At 45.2% G+C, this 15987-nt stretch overlaps 1 long non-coding RNA gene across 3 annotated transcripts; it reads right to left on the bottom strand.

Moving 5' to 3' along the window:
- Nucleotides 1-251: 251 nt before the first annotated feature.
- On the bottom strand, nucleotides 252-14888 carry Gm39074. Of its 3 annotated transcripts, none has more exons than XR_003946864.1 (5): nucleotides 14668-14888; nucleotides 12491-12647; nucleotides 6226-6512; nucleotides 2646-2748; nucleotides 252-486 (listed from the first exon to the last, which is right to left on the bottom strand). It is a non-coding gene; the product is annotated as a predicted gene, 39074 (long non-coding RNA). The 3 variants fall into 3 exon arrangements; XR_001778353.2 differs by lacking the exon at nucleotides 14668-14888 and adding an exon at nucleotides 14068-14177; XR_869891.1 differs by lacking the exons at nucleotides 252-486; nucleotides 2646-2748; nucleotides 6226-6512; nucleotides 14668-14888 and adding exons at nucleotides 11693-11900; nucleotides 14068-14177.
- Nucleotides 14889-15987: the final 1099 nt, after the last annotated feature.

The following is a 15987-nucleotide window of genomic DNA, read 5'->3' as shown; positions in this document are numbered from 1 at the left end:
TGCATGAAGAGGTCAGAAGTCAGCCTCAAGTGTCATCCCTCCAATGCTGACTGCCTTGCGTTGAGAAGGGGTCTTTCACTGTCCAGGAGCTCACCAAGTAAGGTGGGCTGGCTGGCCGAGGGGCTCCAGGCATCCTCCTAGCTCTGGCTCCCCAGCACTGGGTACAGTCACACATCACCACATGGGGTCTAGAGATAAAACTTGGGTCCTCTGAGCTTGCGCAGCAAGAACTTCACTGAGTCATCTCCCCAGCCAGGGCATGACCATTTTTTAATTGCTTGACCAATTCCCAGTTTCCATGATCATGCAACCTTCATGAAAACAAAGAGATATTCTGACTATGTGCTATGAAACCAGGATGCCAGTCCACACCTGCTGCCGCTGTGGTTTGCGTAGGAAGCATCGCCTACAGGCTCCTGCTCTGAGTGTTTAATCTTCAGCTGTGGCACCATGTGGGGATGTTCTGAAGACTTTGGGAGGCAGAACCTAGCAGGAAGAAAAAGATCAACAGATGTGGGTCTATGGCCATAGGCTGTCCCCACTCCTTCCTCTTGTGCTTTCTGCTTCCTGGTCAGCCATGAAGTGAGCACCTCCCCCACTACCTAACTCTGCCACGATGTTCAAACAGCCATGGAGACTGTATCCTCTCAAACAGTGAGCCAAAATAAATCTCCCTTCTCTACTTTGTTCTCTTGGGTATTTGGGTGACAGAGAATATAAAACAACCTCTCTCTCCCATGCTTGGGCAGAAACTAACTGCCAACCACCTGTAACTCCAATTCCAGAGGATCTGATGTTGTCTCCTGGCTTCCATGGGCAGCAGACACACACATGTGTACATCTGCACACGCAGGCAAACACTCATACACATAAAATAAATAAATCTAAAGCAAAAATACGTAAAATCCACAAAAGCACAAAAGTTGGAGAGAACCTTGTTGAGGACACTTGGACCAGCAGGATAAAGAAGGAGATGAGGGAGATAAGGGAGATGAGGGAGAACAGGGTAGACATGACTAACAGTCATTATAAATATCTATGACACTGTCAAACAATAAAACCCATTTTAGTTACTACTACACCAGCTCAATACATACTTCTGCAATGAATGAATTGGTGACTCACCCTTTGGCTCCTCCTACATTGCTACTCGCCCCATTTGCAGATATGGAAATTGAGGCAATGCCCAGATCAGGAAACATCACAAACCTGCACAGCTAGGAGATGGCAGAGACAAGCTTCCAACCACCAAACAGTCTGACTCCAAAGCCTGTGTTCTCACTACTCTACTTGATTCTGTGTGGGAAGATGGGAGATTATGTCTTAATCAATTGTTTCCCAACTCCTGCTAATGAGAAGTGCCTGAGGAGCTGTGACAGGGAAAGGCTTTTATTAGCACACAGTTGTGAGCATGTCATACCAGGGATGTGTCTTCCACAGCAGACACTGCCACTTTGTCAATGATCAGAATAGAACAGAACATTAGGGAGCCATCATTCTGAGTCTCTCTGATGAAGCTGTCTCTCTGGGTTCCTCTCAATAGACAGGTAAGGTGTAAACAGTACAATGGGGGATACAGGCGGCCCTCGGTGGAAGATGGTTGGGAGGGGTAAACTTGATGGATCCTATGTTTGATACGTGTTGTCTGCTTTCACCCCATATCTTCTTACCAAAGCAACTATACAGCCAACATGTAAGCCACCTGCTATCCCTCTCATCTCTAATTCAAGCTCAAAATGCTAATCATGAAGGACTGTATTCTATTCTGTGAGTACTTATAACTGGGACTATGAAAAAAGGGGCCAATATGTCACACCATACCTTCTAATTGCTCCTGAACAAAACTGATTGAGGTAACTCTCCCTTCCTAGTCACAAAAAGTCCAAACATCCTTGGCTTCTGTGGTCTGGATAAAACTGTGTCCCTCAAAACATAACAGTTGAAATCTTCAAGGTGATAATGTTGGGATGTGGACCTCTGAGAGGTGATTGGGTCATAAGCAGGGGAGCCCTTATGATAAGTTGTACCTTCATAAAAGATACCCAATGTTATGATTTGTACATGAAAGGTTTCCCAAAGGCCCGTTCATTTGAGTACTTTGTCCCCAGCAAATGCTGCTGTTTGGGGAAGCGGTAGATTCTATGGCACAATGGCCTTCTAGCAGAAGATGGTCATAAACAATGGATCTAGAAGGTGATACCTGCTTCTGGATCCAACATGGTCTCATTGCTTTCTGATCCAGGAAGACAGAAGAACCAAGGCTGCAAGTTCCCATCGCTATGGATCCAGCTGCCGTGATTTCCCCATCATGATAGACTATGCCTTCCAGGATCATAACGCCAACTAAATCTCCCCTCTGTTCAGTTGAATCTGCTGAGTGTTTGGTCAGATCAGGAAGAAATGCACCCGGAAAGACCCTCATCCCTCCTGCCAAGTGACATCACAGAGAAAGGATGGCTGTCTATGCACCAGGAACCACAGTCAGACACTCAATCTGCCAGGTCTTTGATCTTTCTTCCAACCTCTATAACCATGAGGCACAAATTAGTTTGTAAGCCACACTGTTCGTGGTATTGTATTACAGCAATCCTGACAGACGAAACATCAGCCTGGTTCCACTTAAGAGGAAATAACCTGTTCATTACCTCACCATATGCATGGTACAGAAAACTTCCAAGCAGAAGAAAAAGCTTTAAAGAGGTGACCTGATGGCATGAAGCACTTTCAATTCTGTGACGGGCTGCAAAACTGGAAGAGAAAATTCAAGTTCAAAGGCAAAATACACACTACCTCTCCATCCATGGTTTTCATCAGTTTAAGCCTTTTTTTATTAAGACTGTCTTAATGTTCTCTGTCTACATGACACGTTCCATCTTTGAACATTAGCTAATTAATTGACTGAAATGGTGTCAGGGGAATATTTATCATTTATCCCATTAGCCAGAGAGTCAGGGAACTGCCCAAGAAAGCTGTCAAACAGAGTGTGTGTATGTGTGTGTCTGTGTGTGTGTGTGTGTGTCTGTGTGTGTGTGTGTGTGTGTGTGTGTGTCTGTGTGTGTGTGTGTGTGTGTGTGTGTGTGTGTGTGTGTCTGTGTGTGTGTGTGTGTGTGTGTGTGTGTGTGTGTGTGTGTGTAAATGAAAATGAGCAATAAGAAAAGAAAGCAGAGCAGATTTGACTTCCACCAACTGCTATAAAAATTTCCCTCTGGGAGACGTGGAATTTCAATTGCAAAATAATCAGTCTTGGAAATTGTCCTGTCCTCCAGGAGGAGAAAAAATAAGTAGTTTAACAGCAATTGCCCTTCAAAACAATTACTAATTATAATGTCTATAAAGAAAAATACCCTCGGTACCATTACCACTAATAAAGCCAAGCAAATCTATAAGAAGGAATTAGCTGGCATGTCTGAGATCTGACTGGAGAGCTCTTGGGGACTGAGCAGAGGGGTGTGCGCTCCAGCCGGCTCAGGCGCCTCCATCCAGAGCCTCAGAAGCTTAGCACCTGAGCCAACCACTCTCAGCAAACTGGGAAGACTCTCACAGGAAATAAGTCAGGGATGATCAAGAGATGAACCTGAGGTTTTGGTCTTGCCCTTCCTTCTCCTCCATCCCACTGCCGCTTTCTCTCTGATCATCTGTTGTCTCCTCAGTCAGGTGTCACAGACCCTGGGTTTTGTGCCTCATAGTTTAAATTCTGACCTACACACACACACACACACACACACACACACTGTAACACTCTGAAAAGTGGGAAGGTGCCTGGGAGTGATTTTCTCAGGGGCTTCGGGACTGTCAGATCCCATCTGTTTCACAAACTGTGTTGTGGAGAAGGATTTGAGATAGAAGAGGAGTCCAGCAAAAAGGAGGTAAAAGACTCCTCCTGCTTACTTACTGTAAAGCACCAACCAAGCTAGCCTTAGAGCTCAGCTAGCTACAGGCAGCAGAGGCCTCAACAGCAGTGTGCAGCTGAAAGGAATTCCTTACTGGGTGTGGAGTGACTGCCTCTCCCATGACAGGGAGAACGCTTGCCAAGACAAGTCAGGAAGCTTAGGCTGCAGATTATAGTGGCCCGTAGGAGTTTATCACAGGCCTCTCTCCTTCTTAACACAGTTCTGAATTCAAGACTCATGGGAAAGTACCTGTAATGGATAGCTTTCCTTGACATTATCTAGAATTGTCCAGGAGACAGGCCTCAGGGCATGACCATGGGGGGAGGGGGTGTCTTGATGTATTCACTGGGTTGTGAGGACCTACCCATTTTGGATGGAATTGTTCTCTAGACAGAAGGTCTTGGATTCTTTAGATTCTGTAAAGTTAGAGAGAGCTAAACACCTAAGTATATGCACTTCTCTCTCTCTCTCTCTCTCTCTCTCTCTGTGTGTGTGTGTGTGTGTGTGTGTGTGTGTGTGTGTGTGTGTGTGTGTGTTTCTCAATTATGGATGCAACATAATCGGCAAGTTCCTGCCTCCCACATTTCCCCCATGATCAACTGTATCTTGAACCGTGAGTCAGAATGAGCCCTCTCTTTCTTGAATTGTTGGTTTGGTTCAGTTTGGTTTGGCTTGGTGTTTGGAGGATAGTTTATCACTACAACAGGAAAATAGGTACTGTGGCACTTAAATAGCAGACTCCAAGTCATTCATAGCCAGAATCATAGTTACAAAGGAGTCTAGGAAATAAATTAAGAAAATGGCAGTTGTCGGGGGTTGGGGTGGGAGAGAAGAGGGCTTTCCACTGTGAGTACCTCCCACACATGCAGCATTATTAAGAGTGATGGATCGCTGGTTCTCGATAAACACTGATTTCCTTTCTGTTTCCTAAAACTTTTAACAGTCATGTACCACGAATCATCCTAATACAGGTATGTCCATCCCACAGCCTGCAGACAGTGTGCCTCACAGTAGCTTTGGATACAGGTGTACAAAAAAATCAGTAAGTTAAAACAGTGAGAGTTTTCATGCAAGCACATGTGTACACAAACACGCGAGCACACGCACACACACACACACACACACACACACACACACAAAATCTTTCTGTTTTATGTGTCTAAGGGTTTTCTCTGGATCCCTTGGAACTGGAGTTGCAGGTGACTGTGAACTGCCACACAAGTGCTGAGAATAGCGATAGCTTAGGTCCCTGCAAGAGCAGGAACCGGGTTTAGCTACCGAGCCATCTCTCCAGCTCTGATGTTTTGTTTGAATTTGTTTTGTTTTTCTTGTTTTCTAAGATCTTTTTTGTAACTTTATTTCACAGTCCTCAACCATGAACTGGTAGATGACAGTGCCATGCCCAAAAGTCAAAAGGCTCTAGCAGAAACAAAGAAACGATGAAGCACACATAGCTCTTCCTAAGGTACTTGTTGAGATGTGAGTGAGCATCTTCCATTTAGGACCTCATGGAACACCAGAGCAATCCTCATTAAAGCCATCTCTGCCCTCACAAATACAATGGATCGTTTTAAACAGAGCCTGTACAGTTTACACTTTGTAAGCGATATTTTCATAAAGTCCTCCCTCCCACAATGTTGTTTCCTTATTGATTTAACCACCATTTATTGGCTTATATATACCAGTTGTATGTGAGTCTTCAAAAATTAAACATTCTAGACAGGAAAACTGTACAAAAGTTCTAAGGCTGCAAATTCTGGTGGAAAATCAAAGTGAAGGCACAAGGATGTCATGAGGCTTGAGGCTGTTCCTATGATGAGAGCAGGGGAAGCCACTCCTCTCACCCCACCCCTGCCCTTCCCGCCCCTGCCCCACCACCCCACCCCACTCCACCCCCTACTCCAACTCCCACCCTATCCCCCTGCCCCACCACCCCATCCCACACCTGCCCCACCACCACCCCACCCTATCCCACCTTCACACTGCTGCCCAAGGAAAATATCACAAGAATTGGAATGGTCCCTAGTCCAATTGCTATCACTATTTCCCCATTGAAACCTCTTGAGCTGGGTCTCCGTAGTCTACATTGCTCTCAGCACTACTGTCTTCCAAGCTCCTACTAGGGCGGCCTGTTAGGTCTCACAAGCAGTGCTCAACCACTTTCCTAATCCAAAACCCCAAAGCCCACATTCCTTCAACAAGCATCATGGCCAGGCCTATCACAGGAACATGCCATTCTCTGGTACCAACTTCTGTCATATTACTTTTCTGTTGCTATGGAGAGACACCATGACCAAGGCAATCTATAAAAGAAAGCATTTAACTGGGGACTTACTTATAGTTTCAGAGGTGAGTCCATGCCAAGCATGCAGGAAGCAGAACAGCAGGCAGGCAGGCAGGCAGGCAGGCAGGCAGGCAGGCAGGCAGGCAGCAGGCAGGCAGGCAGGCAGCAGGCAGGCAGGCAGCAGGCAGGCAGGCAGGCAGCAGGCAGGCAGGCAGGCAGGCAGGCAGGCAGGCAGGCAGGCAGCAGGCAGGCAGCAGGCAGGCAGGCAGGCAGGCAGGCAGGCAGGCAGGCAGGCAGGCAGGTTTGGCTCTGGAGAGTTTACAACTGATCGGCAAGCCCTATGCAGATAGAGAAGGAACTGAGAATGGGTTGAGTTTCTGAAACCTCAACACCTCCACCCCTGTGACATAACTCCTCCAGCAAGGCCACACCTCCTCCAGCAAGGCCACACCGCCTCTAATAAGGCCACACCTCCTATTCCTTCCCAAAGAGTCCATCAATTAGCAAACAAACACTCAAATATATTAGCCTCTGGAGCCATTCTTATTCAAACTACCACAGATACAGAGATAGGCTAATAGATAAATAGGCAGACACATACATATATACATACATACATGAATAGATAGATGATAGAAAGAAAGATAATATATAGATAGATGATAGATAGATAGATAGATAGATAGATAGATAGATAGATAGATAGATAGATAGATTACAGACAGACAGATAGATAGATGAACAAACAGGTAGATTCAGAAATAAATGCAGTAGTCATCATTTTTTGAAGCTCAGTGTGTATTCTCCCATATGGCAGGTACTTTTGGAAAAGCACCTTCCACAGGTCTGTCGGTAGCTGTCCAGCAGCCATGGATGAACTGGGTTACCTGAAAGGGAGGCTGGAAGTGAAAAGGACAGGGTGCAAGAGAAGGATGAAGCCAAGACAAATGTTTCTGATCAAGGCTCAAAGTTTAATAGTCAGCACTGCCTTTATATAGGGAAAGTCCACAGACCCATCCTTTGTTTCAGCTGGATTGATCTGCAAAGCAAGCTCAGCAGGCAGTTTACTCCTGTAAGAAATTAACTCCACCTGGGTTGTTAAGGTCCAACCTTGGCAAGCATTTAAGGTCTAGTTGGCCTGCTCAAGGCTGGGGGAAGGGCAGATGAGCCCACCATTTCCTGAGAATAGGTGAAGCCAACTCAACCCCCTGAGTCAGTGTCACAGAAGATGTGTGCCCAGACCTGACCAATCAGCATTTTCAGTCACCACCATGGGTTGCCCTGGAAAGATCATGGGACAAAGGTTAGGAAGGCCAATGAGAAAAATAGAAACTCACTGTGTAGCACACTGTCTAGTCGCAAATGCATGGTTGTCCTGCCTCTGTCTCCCTGCAGCAGGAATTACAGGCTGCACAACCATGTTCCTCCACCCTTTCACCTTCTTTACCCCACGGAACCTCTCCCTAGTTTTGCTTTCCAACGGTAGCCAGTTGGCCTCACGTTTTATTAAATGTTATAATGAAGGAGACCGAGTCAATCAGATCAGAAACACCTAGGTCCAGACCTCGGCAGCACCTGCAGAAGTGGCACTTTTGGGGACATCGATTACATCTCGTTTCTACACTTTAAAAATTTAAACATCTTCCCTCATTTACTTTCTTTATTTTAGAATTTTCAGAAGTCAATTTTCTTTTATCCACAAATCTCAAAACTAATCAATAAGAAATTATATTTTGCCAGGCTATTTTAAAGTAATGTAACCAACATATTTCTCTCTCATGCGTGGCTTTATTGATTGAGAGATGAAAATGGAGTGTGTGTAGAGGTTCCATCGGCGTTACTAAACCCTGTTTCATTAAGCTCTGCTCTGCCTCCTCCACCCACCACAGTCATTTCATCTAGGGTGAACCGTGTGTGTGACTATCAGTCGTGTGTGTGTGTGTGTGTGTGTGTGTGTGTGTGTGTGTGTGACACTTTGTGTGTCTATGTAGGTCTTTGTGCATGTGTATGTATGTGTGTTTGGGTGCATGCATATGCGAGCTCACATTGCATTTGTATGGTTACCAGTGAACACTCACTCAGCACACAGAGGACTCTGGGTATGAGTTCTCAGCTGTTTCCACCCTCTGCCTGATAGAGCGTCCTCACTGGCCTGGAATTTGACATCTACTATGTAGTTGTTCCAGGAATCCTTCCTTCTGTCCCATCGCCCATAGGCACACAGGACTGCACTTTTCCCAGAAGTTCTGGAGATCTGAACTCGGGTCCTCTTGTCTTCCCAGCAGGTGGTTTACTGAGACATCACCCCAGCCTGCAACCTCATGAGTTGATTTGATTGGCTGGTTGGGTTGGGTTTTAGGTTGTTTGTTTGTTTGTTTGTTTGTTTGTTTTAATTGTATTTATTTATTTATATTTACATCCCAAAGTTAAAACCCAGCTAGGCAGGAGGGAAGGTGAGGCTCCTAGCAGCCAGGCTCAGTCAGGGAGGCTTCACGCACCCATTCAATTTGAAATCCTCTTTTCCCAGAAGTCAGTACTATTGTGATGTGTTAATTTATTCCATTGTTGTGACAAAATGCACGAAGGGAAAAAGCAACTTCAGGGAGAAGGGCTTATTTTGTCTCCCATTTTGAGGAGGAGAATATCATGGTGTGGAAGTCCAAGATGAAAGAGCATGGCGTGCTTGCTCAACTTGTGTCCAGTCAGGAAGCAGCTCTCAATGGACACTGCTGCTCACTCTCCATAACACTCAAGCCAGAGCTGCAGCCATGGCATGGTCTCACCCTGCCCATGATTTTTTTCCCTCTCCAGTTAAGTCTTTCTGGAAATACCCTCTTAGCCCCATGCAGAGATGGGTTTCCATAGTGATTCTATGTCTAGCCAGTTTGGCAACGAATTAGTTATCACACACAACAATGCTGACATATCTTTGGGGCCCAAAATTGGAACCTCTCTTTCAAGAAAACACCACGTGGTATTGTGTAAGAAGTGAAGTTTCAAGAAAAATGTAGCTGCTGTTTCCTTTCTTATTTTTTGAGACAGGGTTGGGGTCTCATGTATCCCAGGGTGGCTTTAAACTACGATGACCTGTCCCTCTCTCCCAAATGCTAGAGTTACAAGTATGAGCCACAACACCAGACTGGCTACCTGTCTTTTCAATTATCTTTAAAAAAACATTTTATTTTATTTTTAATAATGTGTATGTGGGTGGGAGGCAAATATCAGATTTCGCATGTTGGTTCAGGTACCCTTGGAGCCAGAGGTGTTGGACCATTGGAGCTGGAGACACCCATGGTTGTGAGCCACCTGACATAGGTCCTGGGAACAGAGCTGACTACTGCTATACCACTTCTGCAGTCCCATTAATTGTATTCCAAATGCCTACCACCCAGGTGAGAGTTCAAGACATAGGTAAAGATATGAATCTGCTTTGTGGACATGCACCTGTGATTGATCTGAAGATGACTTCAGTGATTATAAAGGGGAAATAAAGAAGTATGTGTTCAAGGAGCATGCCCTCATTGTGTCTATCAGGGCAACTTGGTCACAGTGGGGGATCTGACCCACTTTGCAGCAGAGAGTGGAAGAACGGATCTGCTTCTGGGAGCATCAATAATATTGGTTGTCAGTTTATATTGATTCTTTATTAGAAGGTGGGGGGACAGAGCTCTCCTGAGGGAAGAAGCTTCAGAGAGGGCCAGTCATGAATCTGAGGCACAGTGGGAGACTTTGGGGGAAGGGAGAAGACTAGAGTGGTGACCTGGGGAAGGGTGGTGGGAGGGAATATGATCAAGTTACAGTGATTGTACAAAAACACCGTAGTAAAAACTATTATTTTGTATACTACCTATTTTTTTCTACTTAAAAAAAAATTAAGGTACACTAGGAAAATGCTTGTCACTCATCCAAGCACAGACCACAAGCTCCTTTCAAGTTTGACTAAACAGAGCAGACAGTAAAGTGGTTCCTGCAGAACCACTGCGCTGACCTCCCTGGCCACCCACCTGCCTCCTGTCAGTGGTGCTGAGACAGATGTGAAATGTGTCAGTGAAGAAAGCAGTGGATGGACAACATGTGATCTAGCCACACTAACTCCATCTTGAAGGAGCCAGTGAGTGTTTCCCCCCAACAAATTAGTGAGCCCTTATACCATGCTTGAAACTATCCCAGACTCAGCGAAATAAAATAATAAATAAATATTTAGGTTTTGAAAAAAATTAAGAGACACCATTGAGCCTTCCTAGGTCTACAAGCCTATGGGACTCCCATGGCTTGAGTAGAGATCAGCGTAAATGGAAAAAATGGCTCCTGAATGCTGGGTTAATGATGGGAGTAATCTCCCGTCTCAAGACAAGGAAGTTAAAGAGTCTCCTCTCTTGGTGCTGTAACTATGGTCTGTGGCCAAGTCATCACCATTCTAGTTTTGTTCCTGTTCCTTTGTAAAATACCTTGACAAAAAGCGACTTGCGAGAGAAAGAGGCTTTTGTCAGTCAGGTTCCATCACTGTGGGGAAGTGAAGGCAGGGACTCATGTAGCTAGTCCCATCACATCCACAGTCAAGAGTGCAGCGCAATGGATACGTAGTTGCTTAGTGCCCAGCTTGATTTCTCCATTCTTAAACAGTTCAGGACCACCTGCCTAGGGAATTGTACTGCTCACAATGGGCTGGGTCTTCCCACATCAATTAACTTAGTTAAAGCAAACTCCCACAGATGTGCTCACAGGCTAACACACTGCAGACAGTCTCTCAATGGGGCTCTCTTCCCAAGTGATCCTGGGTTGTGTCAACAGTTAAACATAGCCGCCACAGGAAGTGTTCTATACATATAATTCACCCTCCCCTGGTCGCCATCCACAGAGTCAGGGACTCTATTAGGCAGTGAGGATTAGCACGGTGAACAGTAAGATAAAAAAATATGTGTGGAATGCCCTGGTTCATCCCTTCACGTCTGGCAAGTCTCCCTTTTCTTTCTCAACCTAATGAGGGATGGGTGTAACATGATTTGATTATAATTTTGTAGGCCTCAGTGAGATTATCATTCCCAGAGATTTAGCTGCAGACTGAGCATTTCAGGAAATAAGCAAAGAGCCATTGTATCTTTGAAAGGGTCATGGGAAGACAAACTGAGAAATTTACTGGTCGGCATTAGGGTGTTACAGAGTGAACATGAAGTTTAAAACCCCACAGGGGAAGAACTGACTCACCAGAAATTGAAATCTCACTCCAAGTTCAGGCTGGAGACAATAGGAAGGGTATGAACTCCTTCAATCTGATTATAGCTGGGCTGGCCATGATCATCCTACACAGCTTGTGAATAATTCATGCTCAGAGTTAATAGGGAGCCCTATAGAGGATGTTTGACCATTTTAAAATCTACCCTAGCTCCTTTTGTTTGTATTATTACCAATTACTTCATTCTTTGGTTTTATTTCCACGTGGGTTGTCTAAAGCTGTAGATAGCCCGAAATCAACGTTTCCTTCCTTAATTGTTATGTCACTTGAGGATCCTTGGCCAGGGTTCTCTAGAGGAGCCAATAAGATAAACATATATTCAAAGGGGGTTTATTTAATTAGCCTACATGATAGGGTGCTGAGTAGTAGTCCAACAATGGCTCTCACACTAGAGAGGCCGAGAACCTACTAGTTGTCCAGTCCATGTAACTGTTTGTCTGAGCAATCTAACTGGTGCTGAAGGCTTGGATTTCTTGAAGAGCCTTTGACCCTTCTGTAAGAAGAAAGATTCTGAATTTGAGCTTCAGTGACAGCAGTAACAGTAACAACATGGCAGACATGCTCATGAACATATCGATGAGACACAAAGGCAAGCAGGCAAAAAGTGTCCCTTAAGCCTCTGTATGTGTGGCCACCACTAGAAAGTGTGGCCCTCATATTCAAGGTGGATCTTCCCGCTTTAATTAATGCAATCAAGAAAATCCCTCACAGTTATGCCTCATGGCTACCCTAACCTACACAACCCTCACAGATGTGCTGAGAGGTCCCTCTCAGGGGTGATTCACAACCCCTCACAGATGTGCTGAGAGGTCCCTCTCAGGGGTGATTCACAACCCCTCACAGATGTGCTGAGAGGTCCCTCTCAGGGGTGATTCACAACCCTCACAGATGTGCTGAGAGGTCCCTCTCAGGGGTGATTCTCGATCCTGTCAAGTTGACAATCTATATTAACCACCACAGGGACTTGGGAGAGGAGCCCTCAGTTTCTTCAGAGTTTTTCTCTACCAGCCATGTCACTTGCTGGGATGGCCCGGTCTCCATGACCTATGTATGACCCATGACCAAGAGGATGGGTACACTTACCAGAGCTGTAGGGTCCTTTAGAAGTGTTCTGTTGTCCCCTGGGATCTTTCTGACCTGGTCCAGGTACCAAATTGTCTTTTGCCTTCGCCCCTTACTCCTCATTGGCTCTGTCCGACATATGTGGCTGCCAAACACCTGAATGTCAAATAGACCAGCCCTGAACAACAAATAGCGGGTCTTAGTTTAGCTGTTGTATTATACTTAAAGCTCGACAAAACAAACAAATTTTTAAATAGATCTTGACTCTTCACACTCCATTTCCTAAAAGCCTGACAAACTCATCAGACAATGTAAGTGATACAAAAATCCTTGTTTCTCAAAACTTGTTTTTACAAATTCTACTAAAAGCAGATCAATATTTTAAGGAAACCTTACGGTTGCGAGCAGCAAATTGGGCTTTAATTGTAAATAGTCCTGAATCTTGACCTTAGAAATGTTAATAGTCAACTTAGTCACATCTACACGTAGTGTGCGTACAGGGGAGGCGACTAGTGCATGTACAGAAGAGGCCATCGCTCTCTGCCTTATTCTCTTGAGGCAGCATCTGTCATTGAGCCCAGAGCTAGGCTGGCCTACAAGCTGCAGAGTGGCTCCTCTCTCCCTCTCATAGGGAACACTTGGCCACTTTGGGGGTTGGGTTGGTTTGGTTTGGCTTGGTTTGACTTGGTTTGGTTTGGTTTGGTTTGGTTTGGTTTGGTTTGGTTTGGTTTGGTTTGGTTTGGTTTGGTTTTGCAAACTGCATCTCCCTTTAACTTCCTTGTCCTGAGATAGGAGATTGCTCTATCCATCCAACGGACCTGTAAATCTTCCGAATAGAGACACTCCCCATCCCCAGGCCCAGGAAAGATGGCTGTCCCAGAGTCTTCAGAAACAGGATAAAGCTTACCAAAAGTAAATTGTCAATTATTTGCCACGTACTGCCAACTTTTTATCAATATCCAACTTACATTGTCTAGATACATTGTATAAAAGCCACAGTAGTGTCTTTCTAAAGCTTAGGGATAAAATTTTTCCTGATTTTGAAGGATACATTGGAGAGAAAAATTAACAGAAATTTTCCCATTGATATGAAGAAAAACAAAAAACAAAACAAAAAAAAAAAAAAAAACGCTGACAAAAACCCACTTGGTTCAAATCTTACAGTCACAGTTATTCACATTAGTCAAAGCAGAAACTCAAACAGGACAGAAACCTGGAGGTAAGAACTGAACCAGAGGCCATAGAGGAAGGCAGCTCGCTGCTTGTACACCAGGGCTTGGCCAGACTGCTTTCCTACATAAGCAAGGACTACTTGTCCAAGTGGTTTGGGCCTCCCTCTAAAGCCATCTTTGATTAAGAAAATACCCCCCAGATTTGCCTACAGGTCAATGTCGTAGAGGCATTATCTCAATTGAGTCATCTTCCCAGATGACTTCAGTTTGTGTCGGATTGACAAAAACTAACACAAGAAGAAATACCCGAAGCGTATGCTCAAGGCAGCCATTCAGCTAGGGCCCTATAAAAACACTAGTGGGTGGAAGAAAGGGGGTGCCGCCTTTTGAGTCAGGAACCTGGGGATCAGGTTCGGCATGCCTCACCCGCTTCTGGAGTTGCCTTGGCCAGCAAGGGACTGAGTTCCCCTTTTGTATTTCTTATCATAATAAAGATGTGATTTCCTCCATCAGACAGCATATTTTTCTCCCTGTAAGGATCTAGAGACACGGGGAAAGGGGACAAAAACAAAGAACCCCATCCTTGTTACAATGCAGCAAAGGTTCTTAGCCACAGGGGAATCTAGACGCTCCCATCAGGACCAGTTATTACATTAGGCAAAATAAGTCCCCCAAAACAACGGACCCAGCACTGGGGTGTGGTGTCATCTCTTACATCTGATAAAAAGATAGTGACCTCATCTCATGACTGCAGAGTCACCTGGGGGGAATGGAACATGCCAAGTCATTCCCCTTTGGAAACAGCACCTGAGGAAGGACTTAGCAGGACACTGAAGTACAAATGGGGTAAGACCCAGTGTGACGAGGCCCGTATTCCCCAATATAGAGACTTTGAGGAGATCCCATAGACAGGCACAGACGTGCACACACCAAGGAAGGAGCAAGGAATTTTATATCTTGACCCAAGGAAGGGCAGTCCATTCCTTACCATGATGACGATACCTAAAAGCCAAACACAGAGCTCACCTCCTAAAGAAATTACTGTGCAGACAGGAGAACTGAGTTTCAATCGTCAGCATCCATGTAAAAATCCAAATGTGGTGGCATGAGTCGGAATCCACAGTACTGGGGAAGGGTGATGGGAAACTCCCTGAAGTTTGTTGGCTAGCCAGTTTAGTCAAAACCAAGTGAGCTCCGAAGTCACAGACCCTGCCTCAAAAAATAAGGTAGAGGGCAACTGAGGAAGACACTCCAAGTTGACCTTTGACCTCCACATGCACATCCCCATATGTGCATGTGCACTCACAGAAACATGTACACACACATAAATCCAACCGTAACAGGGCAGAAATGTCAGAAGATGTCACCATATGTCATCATGGACTCTCCTCAGCTCTCTGGTCCCTGTGATCTACATGGAAAGAATTTAGAAGAGACCCCCCAGAGAGTAGCATAGGAGATAGAGTGAGTTCATTACAGAGAAACAGAAAGCACTGTCCGGCGATGAGTGAGGGCTCTGGCTAAAGAGACCATTGTGCTGACCTACTTTTTGGTAAGCTATATACTGTTTCGAAGACTCTGGGATGGCCAGCTTTCCTGGGGGTGGGGAGTGTCTCTATATAGAAGATTTACAGGTCCATTTGACAGGCTTGCACAGTCAGGTCAGTGATGTGTCCTTGTCTCCTAGTCAGTAAGTTTGTGAGGTGTGAAGATTTTGAGCCAAGATTAAAGAGTTTTCAGCTCAGGACCTTCTAGCTGTTCAGATGCTACATCTCCTCCCAGAGCCAGAGACAGGGTTCAGGTCCCATCCTCCGACCAGTGACTGGTCTTGCTTCTCTAGTTAGTTCTTCATTTGTATGAGGGAGAGCCCCAACCTCAGTACCCTTTAAAACTGTTAACACCTAAGTCTCTGCCTAACAACCCTATTTCACAGATGAGGCTCAAAGCAAATAGAGGCTGATAGAAGTTCTGTCAGACTTTCTGTCCTGTGACTATTTTGCACTGATTTGATCTCCAGCTCCCCAACAAAACCCTCTCTTTATCGTATGTCATCATGGCTCTGGGCATCCACGTGAGTTGGGTTCTGTGAGAAATGTGGCTATAAAGAGCAATCTTTATAGGAGAAAAAGTGTGTGTGTGTGTGTGTGTGTGTGTGTGTGTGTGTGTGTGTGTGTGTGTGCGCGCGTGCATCTGTCTGTCTGTCTTACTTAACATATGATACTTAACATATGATCCAGGCATGGGAGTGCACACTGTGACCCACTAGGTAGAGACAGGAGGAGCTAGAGTTTGAAAGCAGCCTGAGAGAAAGAGTGGGACACTGTCTCAACAAAGGCAAATTAATAG

This window comes from Mus musculus, chromosome 7 (assembly GCF_000001635.26).
Source record: "Mus musculus strain C57BL/6J chromosome 7, GRCm38.p6 C57BL/6J".
Taxonomy (NCBI): domain Eukaryota; kingdom Metazoa; phylum Chordata; class Mammalia; order Rodentia; family Muridae; genus Mus; species Mus musculus.
This window is presented reverse-complemented; position numbering and strand designations above follow the sequence as displayed.